We start from the raw sequence: 14,330 nt of genomic DNA, 5'->3' as shown, positions 1-14,330 counted from the left end.
TGTTTGTTTGTTTTAACTCATGTGTATGCACATATCTGTAATTTCTCGGAGATATTAATAGATAAGCTTTATTTCATTCAATTTATTATGCTAAATACAATAAAACATATACTTCACTAAGATGTGGTACTTCTGGACCAAATATCAATTTATCTTTACCCTCACGAAGATAAATGATCTTTCTTAGTGTCTACATCATTTGAGTATTCAAATCATAATCTTTAATCTATATGATTCTTTTAATATCATAAACATCATGGATAAGATTTGTGTTGGTAGATTGTTCGATCTGCAGCTCCAGACATTATTTCTCTCAACACTTTATAATCTTTCTTGACTCTTTAGGAGTCTCAATTTAATATCATCAACTCTTCAGGAGTTCTAATTTAATGTCATTGACTCTTGCAAGAGATTTTAGTATGTTGCAACAATATCATAATGATAGTACTCACTAAGGCAATTTATACCATCCATTGGTATTGAGTACATATTTTATGCTTTACCCTTCGGGGGCTTACTTCAAGCAATTTGAATCATTCAAGGATTTTCTACACTTCATGACACATTTTCCTTTGGAATTTACATAGAGCAATTTGCTTCCATGTATACTTGAGGGATTTATTTATGGAGATATGATGTGGACGACTCACAACCCTTCGAATATAATTCTCCATTCATATGAACTTGTTCATAACCTTGTGTCATATCATGTGAGTATATTTAACTGTATTACAAATGCCCATATGTAACCTCCTTGGTTCAACATCTTTTGGCTATTTATATTATATTCAAATATATAGGTCCATTTTTCCACGTTCTTACAAAATTGTAATGGAATTGCCTTTCTCCATTTTTTGGCCAATAATTTTCCTTTTGTCGACGAACAAAAGAACGTGACTCAATATTAATACAGCTCATCGATGAATTTAGTAGCTACTGATAAAAACCAAAATTACCATTGGTTATCATCAATACGTGATCCCATATTCCCATGTGCATGCGCATGCAGAAAAGCTTTTCATTTCCTTTGGATATCCATTGCCTCTTCAAGGGCATTACACTATCTCTTCCAGGATAGTCGTAATTTAGAAAATGCGGATCATAATATCTTCTTGAGCATTATAGAGCTTGAATTTTAATCTCCACTAATGGGAGTTGAGTCATTGGAACCTATATGTCTATCATGCTCCATGGATGAGACATCAACATTCCCATGTCCGCGGATTGTCCTTTCTAGGACGTGTATCCATGCGGCGGCTATCATACTTCTAACATGCAATAGTTATGCTTCGGGAATGCAATAATTCAGTAGTGTCATATTCTTCTTCTTTTGAATGACTGAACATTTTGAGTCTAAGAGTTTGCCACGCTTCAGGCGTGCAACAGATAACTCATTTACTGCCTCATTATTTTGTCCAACAGGGACATAAATTCTTGTAGGAACATTTGGAGCAAGTATATGTGATGTTATCACTTTCGTTGCATCATTAAACGCATATGACATTTGATTTGCATATCGTTGCATCATTTAATCATTCTCACTTTGTTTTTATATTGATCGCTTCATGAATCAAAATAAGACAAATTCTCTTTGTTCTTTTGGAACGGTCTTTTCTCATCATTCTTCTGGAATTATATTTTCTCATCGTTCTTCTGGAATGATGTTATTTTCTCCCCCTAATGGCGGGAAAAATGTCTTATCAAAATCATAGTCCGTAAATTATGTGGTAAATATATCCTTAGTCAAGGGTTCTAGGTATTGAATGATAAATGGTGAATCAAATCCAACATAAATTCTCAGTTTGTGTTGATGCCTCATTTTAATATATTGTGGCAGTGCAATAGGCACATAGATAACACAACCAAAAACTAGTAAATGTGTAATGTTTGGCTGGTGCCCAAACACGAGTTGTATTGAGAAATATTGATGGTTGTAACATGTCTCAACCGAATGCATCATGTAAAATTTGCATGTTCCTATTCGGAAATTTCGTTTTCATGAGCAGAGCACGGGTAATCAATTTCATCTGCTTAATAAATGCTTCTGCTAAATCATTTTGAGTATAAACATGAGGAATATGGTGTTCAACATCAATGCCCAATGACATGCAATAATCATCAAAACTTCGGGATGTAAACTCTCCAGCGAATATGCATTATATCATCATTTACATAAATCAAGGAACTTCTGGTCCTTATTTAATAGCCTATGGATTGGGATTCTCATGGCCTTTATTACAATTAAGTTATGGCACTTCGGCTCTTCAAATTTAAGGTACTCATTAAGGAATTTCATATCCTGATCTTGAGGATCAAGGGACTTCATGACCGATCTTTTTGCATGATGGAACTTCAAGTCCAATCATTTTTATATGTTGAGGATCAAGAAACTATAGGTTCTGATATGATCAAGAAAATTCGGGTCCAGTAAGTACTCATCGTAACAAAAAGAAGTACAATAAATAAATTAAAGCAATAGGCGGTAATTTCAGCCATGATAAATAAATTGCTTTTAAGTAAATAAAGCTTGTGACAAGGGCTTTGATTTAGCACCATTCACATAAATATCAAAGCTTTAAAGCAAAGGGTAATAATTCTACCCATTGTAAATAAATTGCTTTAAATAAATAGAACTTGTGACATGGGCTTTAAATCAACACCATGTACATAAATATGCCAAAACAGAAAATGCAATGATTAAGTCCTCATATTTTGCTTTTTCTTTTTCTTGGTCTGCCACTTCTTTTGTTTGATTCCTTTTATTTTTATTTTTATTTCACAGTTCTGAATTCATTTTGGTTACTCAGTAAATAATAGTAACAATAAGTTCCAATTGGTGTTCATCCTCCGGTGAGTTTCGAAAAGGTCGAAACGGTTCCCATAAGTTTTGGAGTCAAGAGTGTCTGCAACTTATGAGAAGATCAAACTGTTAGATTTAGTTCAAATTTTAGTATGATATGGATAAGAGGATACCAAACAACTTTCGTGAATAAACAATTTCGATTTGAGCTATAGAAATGGAGTTGTGGTACTCATAAGGTGGTTTTTCAGTTTTATGTGGAAATTGGAAACTAGTTTGGTATTTCAAACATCTGTGACGATCGCACCGTTAAAGTTATCTGAAATTTTGATATGTTGTAGACACTGAGCGGACGAACAACTTTGAAGAAGAAAGTATTTCAATCCGGTGTCCACAAGTTGGAGTTTCGAGGCTGTTTACATGGCTGTTAGATTCTCTACAAATTTTTGAGTTTGTACTCTTTTGCTTCTGCAAATGATGTTATACAGTCATACAACAATATATATATATATTTGCTTCAATAAAATCAGTAGTCCAAAGATCTTAAGATGAAATGAAAAGATTTTCTTATCTGTGAGATTCCAGGCGACAGAGGTGAACATGATTTGTGGCGTTGTGCTTTCCACTGACATGAGAGCTTCTCGTGCTGATAACGTGTTTTAAAATTGACGGTGTGTGCAATGGAATAAATAAACAAGATACAAAATTTACGAGGTTCCTCTATAATCAGTGTGATTGGAGTACGTTCTCGGGGCAGCAGTGGTGCTTTCATTATAATTTGGAATAATAGAAGTACAAAGATAAATCTCTCTATTATCTCATCTCCTCTTCCTCTCTTTTCTCTCTTCCTCTCTCTCCCGTGAGTCCTCACATTCATCTCTTGTCTTTTGTTGTGTTCCAAAAGACTTGCTTTTATAGAAGCAAATCACAAGCAACATAGTGAAAGGCTTACTATATGAATGTGGGCATACATACCCACTATTTACAACATAATTTTCATTTTTTTGGTTTGTGAATGATAATTTGAGTTGTATATGAGTTGTAGTTTTTGTTTTTGTTTTACAACATAGTTTTAGTTTTACAACATAGTGAAAGTCCTAAACTATTTACAACATAGTTTTAGTTTTTGTTCATTTTCTGTATATGAGTTGTAGAAGTTTTTTTTTTGTCATTTTGAAGATTCAGTTTTAGCTCTTGGTTTAGTTTTTCCCGATATAGTTTTATATTTTGGTTCTTTTTTCCATAAACAGTTTAGGACTTGTTTTAGTACTCTACTTGAATCCAACTTTTTAAACTCAAAAACAATTTTCAAGTTTTAGGCCTTAAAAACTTGTTTGGTAGGACTATTTTAAAAAACTGGACTCAAGACTAACTAAAAAATATAGTCAATTCTCTAGAAACATAAAAAGTGAGTTTTTAGAGTTTTTAAACTTAAACTCACTCCTTTCTTTTCTCTCCCTTCTACCCTCTCACTCCAAATCTATCTCTCTTTTCTTCTTCTTCTTCTTTTTTTTTTACCTTTTTCGTCTCTCCTCCATTCTACTCTCTTTATTCTCTCGGTTCTTTCTCTCACTCCTCTTCCTCTCTATCTCGTCTGATCCTCTCTCTTCTTTCTCTTTCCTTCAATTATCCCTTACTTTCTTTCCTCCTCTATCCTCTTTCTCCCTCTCCTACTACCCCCTTCTTCTTAGACCTCTTTGTCTAGTTTAAGTCGTAAGATTTAAAAAATTTAAATCGCAAACCAATCAAATTTTTTAGTCTTAAAAAAATTGTTTTCAAGAAATGTTCTTAAGAAATGTTTTGAGAAATGATAAAAAATTTCAAATACGATACCAAACATGCCCTTAAGTTTTTGTTCAGTTTTTCTTGAAAATGTGTTATCTTTTGGTTTGGGTTTTCCAAAAACAGTTTTATGTTTTGGTTCTTTTTTCCATAAATAGTTTGGTTATTGTTCATTTTTTTCAGAAACAGTGTTATCTTTTGGTTCTTTTTCCGGAAACAATTTTATGTTTTGGTTCTTTTTCCAGAAACAATTTAAGTTTTTGTTCACTCTTTCCAGAAACAGTGTTATGTTTTGGTTCTTTTTTCGGAAACAGTTTAAGTTTTTGTTCACTCTTTCCAGAAACAGTGTTATCTTTTGGTTTTTTTTTTCCATTAACAGTTTAGTTTTTGTTCACTTTTTCCAGAAACAGTGTTATCTTTTGGTTATGGTTTTCCAGAAACAGTGTTATCTTTTGGTTCTTTTTTCCATAAACAATTTACAATGAAATAAAATAAAATAAAAATAAAAAAACAAACTAGACTATATAATTTGTAATTGTAATGACTAAGTAATTACAATGAAATAACGTCATCATCATCTCCAAAAAGTTCATCAATGTAATCAAATTTCCTAGTAACCCTTTTTTCTTCAAGCAACCTTTTCAGTCCATTTGAATAACTGTGCAGATGATTCACCAGTATAGGTGCAATTGAAGCTCTCCTCATAAATAGTTCTTCCTTGTGAAAAGTGGATTCTATTGGTTTGCAAAGTGAATAAAAAATAAGCCGCAATCCAATCTGCTTTTTTTGCAAAACAAAGAAGTATAATAGATAAAGAGATAAATTTATAACATTAGATGACAGATAGACAGTCAAATATCACACTGTTTATGGATTAAAAAGAAAAATAAAGACAATGTTTTTTATTTTTAAGCAAAACAAGCAACACATGTCATACTGCGTCTGGATCTAAAGCAAAACAGGCACACTGTTTATGGAAAAGAAAAACAGTAAAGTGTTGTCTAGTTGTTTACACATATCACAGTCTCTGGATCCAAAGCAAAATAGGCACAGTGTTTATGAAAAATAACCCAAATAATGACATGAAACTATATTTTTGTACTTACGAGTCTTCTCTTTACTTTGCACAAGTCAAACATCTTTCAATCTCTATTTTGAGGGTTTGATCAACCTTGAAATCCTTGTACATTGCTTCTATTTTGTCCCTCTGCAAAACAGAAAATAATAATAATGAGATTTGAGGTTTTTTTCTTACCATAGAAGAATAGTTTGTAATTGATTTAAGGTTTTTTTCTTACCACTGCACAACATGCTTAAAGCACATGTTTGTGGTGTCTTCTATCCTTGGTAGTTGGGAATTGTAGTGTGTCATGTTTCCATTTTTAATATCCCAAACTACTAGGGTGAAGTGGAAGTAATGCTTTATTAACATGAAGACCTTTCCCACTTTGTGAACATTCTCTTCCAACAGTCTCTTCAATGTTCGATCAATATGTTGTTGGTCACTCTCCGAATTTGTTTTCTCCATGTCATTCTGAAACAATTACATAACCTTTTTTTTACTGTTTATGAAATTGACAAACAGAAATTTGTTGTAAATAAACTTGTTTACACTTACAAAGAGGAGGGAAGGAAGATATAGATTTTGCTTTTGTCCCATCTTTGTTTCATTTTTTGACATGATGAAGAACAACACATCAATTATATTTGAGTCAATCGCACCATCGATAAAAAATGATGTCAAATCTAACTTCAGAACAACAAGCTCATGCGCCATGTTTTGTTTCTTTGGTTGCATCCAAAAATAATCACTATGTAAGAAAATTAAATGTTAAATATATATATATATATATATATATATGTTCACTATTTATGCAATAAGCATATTCTTTATGAATTTTAACAAAATAAGTTCACTGTTTTTGGATTATAAGTAATTGTTTCTGGATTACAAGTAACTGTTTTTGGATTACACGTCATTGTTTCTGGATTTTGTTCACTGTTTCTGGATTATAATTCACTATTTTTAGATTATAAGTCACTGTTTCTGGTTTTATAGTGCTAGAAAGTATGCATATATCAAGGTTTCTCGATTGTAACTCACTGTTTCTGGATTTTATAGTGCTTGAAAGCATGTAGATATCAAAATTTCTGAATATAACTAACTGTTTCTGGATTGCAAGTCAGATTTTATAGGGGTAGAAAGTAGCAAATATCAAAGTTTTTGGATTTTAAGAAAACTTACATAGTTAATTTTATCAAAGTTTCATAAGTATACTGTTTATGAAATATAAGTTCATAGTTAATTTTATCGAAAACTTACATTTCATCTTTTCTGTAATATTCCTTGATTTCCTCTCTTGTCTCATCATCAAGCAACTTGTAAGCGTTTATTGTCGTAGGGAGGTAACTACCTTTGTCAGTCTTCGAGCTCTTCAGATTTGTTTTCTTTGCAAGCTTCCTTTTTGTTTCTTTTGCCTTTGGTTTCTCCTTTGTTTTGTCAACACTTGTCTTCACCTTTTCTTTGTCATGCACTTTCTTATTCTTTTCAGTTTTGACAACTGGCTTCTTCTTTGCAATCTCTTATTCTTCAAGTATTTGCTTCTCCTTCTCTCTTTCAATAATTGGTTCCAAATTCTGCCCCGGCTGTGGTATAACTATTGAAGGGCTTTCACTGTCACTAACATCATATATGTACTTGGCTTTCTTTTTTGGGATTTTTTGGACAGGGACATAGTCAAACTCAGGAAGACCGTTTGCTTTACGATAGTCCCTGGTTCGAATATTTCTGACCAAAGTTCTTGTTCGCTTATTTTCTTCGGCATTTTCTTCTTGTCTATCTTTAGTGTCTTGCTTTCTGGAGTAGCCATGTTAGCAGAGGTATCTTCTAGGTTGGCAGCTACAACATATTGCCTGTCCATATGAACATCAATTGGAACTTGAACTTGGTCTTTTCCAGTGATCACTTCTGGTTGTTTGGCAATTTCTACATCCTCTGTTTCAACCTCTATTTGAACATCTTCCATTTCATCTTTAGAGACTTGTTCTCAACCCTCCATCTGATCATCAATTGGAACTTCTGGAACTTTTGTTTGATTTTCTTGTAGCTTATTCTTCAGGATTCCAATTTCATTGAGAAGTAGATTCACTTTTCCTGAAGCTTCAGCGTTCTTCAACTGTAACTGTTGGATTTCAACATCTATATCACTAATTTTCTTCTTGTTCAACTTTTTTTCTTCTTTAAGCTTTTCATTGTCTCTTTGAAGTTTTCCAGTTGTTTGACCAGAAACTACAAAAACTGTTTGTAGATTGTCAATTGCATGCATCATCATTTGCTTGAGCACCATATACCTCATTTGTTCCATGCCTGTACATTTTTCAAAGAAAAATTGGTTGAACATTTCATTGGTTATTGTTGTGTCAATACCATGGATATGAGTTTGATAATCTAGATTGAGCTTTAGAAATTCTTCACTGTACAACTTGTCAAACTGTTTTTTGCTTCATCAATGGTGCTGCACTGAGGTGCTTCATTTGTTTTACTTCTTTTATCAGGTTCCATCACATCTTTTGCAGCAGCATTCGTCTTTCTTTTCCTTGTCACGGTCTTTTCTGTGGCCTTTATTGAAGAATCCTCTACTTTCTCAGTAATAGGATCATCAATCTGTACACAGTTACACAAGTATTATTTATTAATTCAAATTGTTAATGTGCTACTGTTTATGGATTTTCAAAATGAATTCTAATTACACAGCTTATGTACTACTGTAAAACAACTGTTTCTACATTGTATGGTGCTAGACAGTATGGAAGAAACACTCTTTCTGGATTACAAGTAACTGTTTATGGATTATAAGTTAATGTTTCTGGATTATAAGTTAGAGTTTATGAATTACAAGTAACTGTTTCTGGAATTTATAGTGCAAGAAAGTATGCAGATATCAAAGTTTATGGATTATAAGTTACTGTTTATGGATTATAAGTAACTGTGTCTGGAATATAAGTCATTGTTTCTAGAATATAAGTCACTGTTTTTGGAATTTATAGTGCAAGAAAGTATGCAAATATCAAAGTTTCTGAATTTTAAGTTACTGTTTCTATTTACGAGTCATTACCTCAATATCTTCAGCTTGGTCATGTTTTTAAGCACTTGTCTTCTGTCTTTTCTTTGTCGTTGTCTTTGTTTCACCATTTTTGGAATGGTCCTCTCATTTTTCAGTAGGAAGAATCGCACTAGCAATCTGCACACAGTCACACATTAGGGTTGTTTATAGTTTTTTGAAAGTTGAATTGTTTCTAGAAATGTAAAATCTAAACATTATGTGAAAATGATTTTGATTATTGGTTATTACCTCAATATCTTCAACTTTAACATCTCTGATTCCTTGGTGTATCATTATTGTGTCCTATCTTCCTATCGCCGAAACCATGTTTTCTCGGTCTTTAATCATTGCAACAAGGTTTGATTTAAGACATATCCAATACTGGACAAATTAAGAAAAATGAGAAAAGTTACGGTTTAAGAATCATAACAAAAATTTCACACTTTTAAAACTAGAATTCTTATATTCTTACCAAAATAAGAACGGTGCAACTGCTGGTTGTTGATTTATCTCCTCCTTTCCTTTTCTTTGTTTGTGATCTGTCTATCATTTTTAAGAAGTAGTCTCTTACACCCTTGGCCCAATTATATTTGCTGATTTCTTCCAACCTCGCATCAATTTGCAGAAAACTCCATGTGATGTATGAGCCAGAGTTTGCAAACAACAATGACTGGATGAGATGTGCTCATATGATGGAAGCTGTATCTCTTGCACCTTTAGGAGTTTGGTAATCGAGTGATTTTTATATGCTTGAAGAATATGGTTTTTTTTTTCACTCATTTAACATTATGAAAGTATTTCTCGATGAATCTGTCTTCCTTACTAGATTTAGAGGATTTGTCGGTGTTTGGCAGTTCCACTCCATCATTGTTCAGTCCAAAGATTAGGGCAACATCATCAAGTGTTATCTTTCTCGCATCACAATCTCCAAATCTGAACTTTTGCTCTTTGGGGTCGTAGCATTTTATAACCTTAATTAAGTCCATATTGGACTTCTTCTTCCTTTTGGTGACAACAAGAAAGTGGTCCAAGTATAGTTTAATTTATAACCTTAATTAAGTCCATATTGGACTTCTTCTTCCTTTTGGTGACAACAAGAAAGTGGTCCAAGTATAGTTTAATAAGCCTCTAGAACAGTGTCTTTTCCAACTATTCGCAAACATCTTTGCGTTCTTCAAGCATTGGCTTGTATGTTTCCATTGAGTCTGAAAACCTGGTCATATTGCATCGATATTGGAGATATGCAGTCCGATATCTTCTCTTTTTCTCAGTTGAATCTGGAGTTTTCTTTTTCTTCATTGTTGTTTTGTGTGGAAAAGTCTTCATTCTGATTTTCTTGGTTAGTTGTATTTGTAAAAATGAACAGAGTTTAGGAATTATAATTAATTGTTTAAGAAGAACAAGCAGAATATGGATTAAAGAAAACAAATAGTCAAAGGTCAAGTATTTACACAAATCAAGGACATTGTGTCTGGAAGCAGTTATGCTTTGGTTTTTTTTTTTTTTTTTTTTCTAGAGACTGTTAGTTTTTCCAGAGATAATGCTAGTTTTTCCAGAGACAGTGTTAGTTTTTCTAGAGACAGTGTTAATTTTTCAAGAGACAGTGTTAGTTTTTCCAAAGACAGTTACAGATTCAAGTATTAACACAAATCAAAGACATTGTGTCTGGAAACAGTTATGCTTTGATTTTTTATTTTTTTTTTTTCTAGAGACTATTAGTTTTTATAGAGATAATGCTAGTTTTTCCAGAGACAGTGTTAGTTTTTCCAGAGACAGTGTTAATTTTTCAAGAGACAGTGTTAGTTTTTCCAGAGACAGTTACAGATTCAAGTATTAACACAAATCAAGGACATTGTGTCTGGAAACAGTTATGTTTTGGTTTTTTTTTCCCGGAGACAGTGTTAGTTTTTCCAGAGACAGTGTTAGTTTTTCCAGAGACATAGTGACAGATTCAAGTATTTACACAAATCAAGGAAATTGTGTCTGGAAATAGCAAGAGAAAGTTTTAGTTTTTCCAGAGACATAGTGACAGATTCAAGTATTTACACAAATCAAGGAAATTGTGTCTAGAAACAATTATGTTTTGTTTTTTTGTTTTTTTGTTTTTTTTTTTTCCGGAGACAGTGTTAGTTTTTTTAGACATAGTTATAGATTCAAGTACTTACACAAATCAAGGACATTGTATCTGGAAACAGCAAGAGACAGTTTTAGTTTTTCCAGAGATAGTTATGGATTCAAGTATTTACACAAATCAAGGACATTGTGTCTGGAAACAGTTATGTTTTGGTTCTTTTTTTTTCCGAAGACAATGTTAGTTTTTCCAGAGACAGTGTTAGTTTTTCCAAAGACAGTGTTAGTTTTTCCAGACATAGTTACGGATTCAAGTATTTACATAAATCAAGGACATTGTGTCTGGAAACAGTTATGTTTTTGTTCTTTGTTTTTTCCAGACACAGTGTTAGTTTTTCCAGAGACAGTTATTGATTCAAAACATAACAGGTGGCATTGTTTTCTAATAAAGTGGCAAAAAAATCATACTATTTCCTAGAAATGTTTAACATTAACACTATTACCTCTTTTTCGCCGCTTTGTTCTGTCGATGGTTCTGGTACATTTAGCACTTATTTTTCTCTGGTTTTTTCTGACGGAGGTTATGGTAAATTTTGGACTTCTATTCCTCCGGTTTGTTCCGACAGAGGTTGTGGTGAACTTTGGACTTCTTTTTCTTTGGTTTGTTCACATGGAAGATACAGCATGTTTTGCACCACTTTTTCACCGGTTTGTTCCGACGGAGGTTCTGGTAAGTTTTGCACCACTTTTTCACTTTTTTCTGCCATTGAACTTATGTGAACTTGTTTCGCCGTTTCGATGAATGTTTCCTTTTCAACTGTGATTTGAACTTTTGATTTGATTGTTTTTTAAATGGGGTAATTTGTTTCGATAGGAACATCGAGGTCTACTATGGCGGTTTTCATGTTGGGGTTGAGGTTGGTGAAAAGTCAGGAGAATATTGAATGATATAGGGGTATTTACGGAATGTAGTTTTGTAGCGGGTTAGGCTTATAAATTCGGCCCGTGGACAATAGTTTTGGATGGTTTTTTATTAAACTTTGAGCTATTTTGGTTAAATAACATTTTGAGATGGTTTTTGGTTAAATACTTGTTGGTCCAAGCCATTTTCATTAAAGCTCCCTAAAAAAATGCTATATGATGCATCAGAACATGCAACATGACCAGCCTCAGCTCAAATTAACAACTTAATCTACTTACTGTGCTAAATTGGAAGCTCTCACAGTAATCACTCACTCACATTAAACACATAGAACACCTTCCATAAGCCTTATAAAGGCAAGTGAAAGAGATTTATAAAAGACACATTCCAAGTAGGGTTTTAAAATTTATCTCCACTATCTCTCTCTTGCCGCACACTTTCTCTTCCCTTTAGAAAATTGGCCAAAACAAAAATTACTTTTTTGTTGTAGCCTATTTTATCTAACAAGAAGGAGAGGGTCGGCAGCAAGGGTAGAGAGAAAGGAGAGATCTATTTGTAGAATCATAGGGGAATTGTGTATTGAGGATATGTTATCCCCCTACGTAGTGCCTTCATTTATAGTAGTAAAAAGGAGAGAAGAAATCCTTCATCCCCAAGGAATACAAGTCCCATATAAGAAAGAATAACTAGAATCAAATTTAATCTAGGATTTGCACAATCACACTTCTAGGAAAGTTCACAACACTCCCCATTGAGTGTGTAAATACTCAAGGTAGACTTCAGCATTTTGCAAAAGTTGAGGAAGTCGACTCGTAGGCACTGATTCTAAAGAACAACGCTTATTCTCAATAAGGTAGGAACTTGCATAAAGTAGTAAGTCTCACAAAAAAACCCTAAGACTATGGCAAAAATGCAAGTAGGGACAAAATCCATAGTCTAAGGAAAAATGCATGAGAAATGCAAAAGTAAAAACAAGAACATATATGGGACATCGTTATGATATGACCAACCCAAGGTGGGTGCCTCGTTCAAACCAAGTTAGGTAGCAAAAACGCAATGGGAAAATGCTCCAAATCATTAGGAAAAAGAGTACATTAAGATCAACCAAGTATCTTCAGGATACTCCGTTGAGTTTGACACAATTCCAAAGAGAAATAGCAATGTTACAACGCAAAACGTTTACGTATACCAATTCCTTGAACAAGATTTTGAAACGTCGCCTTTGGTAGTGATTTGGTGAAGAGGTTAGCCAGATTGTCTTGTGAACGGATTTGTGTGACTTCAATCTTTTGATGCTCTTATTGTTGATCTGAGAAAAAGAAATTCGACCCAATATGCTTGATGTTGTCTCATTTGATGTAACTCTTATTGAGTTGTTTGATGCATGCTGCATTGTTTTCAAAGATCGTCGTTAGGACATCTATGACGGGATAGAGATCGCAGAAGCTTCGAATATGGCCCACAACTGCTCTCAACCAAAAGTATTCTCGAGTTACTTCATGTAAGGCGAGAATTTCAGCATGGTTAAACGAAGTGGCAACTAAGGTCTGTTTAGTTTACCTCTAAGTGATTGTAGTGCCTCTAACAGTAAAGACATAACCTGTTTGATAACGCACCTTGTGTGGATCAGCTAAGTATCATGCATCGGCATAACCAACAAGGCGAGAATCAACTTGAGAAGCAGGGGGTCCGGCATCACTCGAGGATCCGTAGGGATAGAACAAGCCCAAATTCGTAGTACCTTTAAGGTAACATAAGATGTCTTTCATGCCAATCCAATGTCTGCAGACGGAAGGGATCTCATTTTGCATCTACCAATCGAACGGCCATAAAAGTACTTGAAGGCTTCGCTTTATCCTCGTTAAAGAGGCGCAACACCTTTTAGGTGCAGTTTGTTTAATGTACTAAGATTACATCTGAACGGTGCTCTATCTTGAGACTGAGAATATCGAGTCTTACCTAGATCTTTAATCTCAAATTCTGACTTCAGGTGCGCAACAGTTCTCGCAAGCACTTCAAAAGTTCGGATAAGGTTCATGTCATTGACATATACTGCAACTATCGCAAAATCGGATATGACTTCTTAATAAACACACAGGCATATAGTTCGTTGTTCACATATCCCTGACTAGTCAAATACTGACTCAGACATTTATACCACATTTTTCCGAATTGCTTCAAACTTTAAAGTGAACGCCTCAGCTGAATTAAGAGCGTGTTCTGGGGTTTGGAAATATTTGAACCAGTCACTGTAAATCCTTCAGGAACTTTCATATAGATTTCCATATTAAGATCCTCATAGAGATACGTAGTTACTACGTCTATCAGCTGCATACTCAATTTTTCGAAAACTACCAAACTGATAAGGTAGTGAAAAGTAATCACATCTATAACGGGTGAATAAGTTTTGTCATATTCAATTCCGAGGCGTTGTGAGAAGCCTTGTGCAACAAGACAAGCTTTGTAATGCACAATTTTGTTCTTTTCATTGCGCTTTCGAACTGAAACCCACTTGTAGCCAACAGGCATTACATGTGGAAGAGTAGGAGCTATAGGTCCAAACACATTTCGTTTCCTAATCGGATCGAGTTCGACTTCGATTGCTTGTTTCCAGTTTGACCAATCGATTCTACGTCGACATTCATCAACAGAA

General features: G+C 33.8%; 1 pseudogene; it reads right to left on the bottom strand.

Annotated features, from left to right (window-relative positions):
* Positions 1-5,134: 5,134 nt before the first annotated feature.
* Positions 5,135-7,608, bottom strand: LOC126610188 (uncharacterized; annotated as a pseudogene).
* Between the last annotated feature and the right edge of the window lie 6,722 nt (positions 7,609-14,330).

This window comes from Malus sylvestris, chromosome 1, assembly GCF_916048215.2.
Source record: "Malus sylvestris chromosome 1, drMalSylv7.2, whole genome shotgun sequence".
In the NCBI taxonomy this organism is placed as follows: Eukaryota; Viridiplantae; Streptophyta; class Magnoliopsida; order Rosales; family Rosaceae; genus Malus; species Malus sylvestris.
Note: the sequence above shows the minus strand (reverse complement) of the source record. Positions and strands in the feature narration are given on the sequence as shown.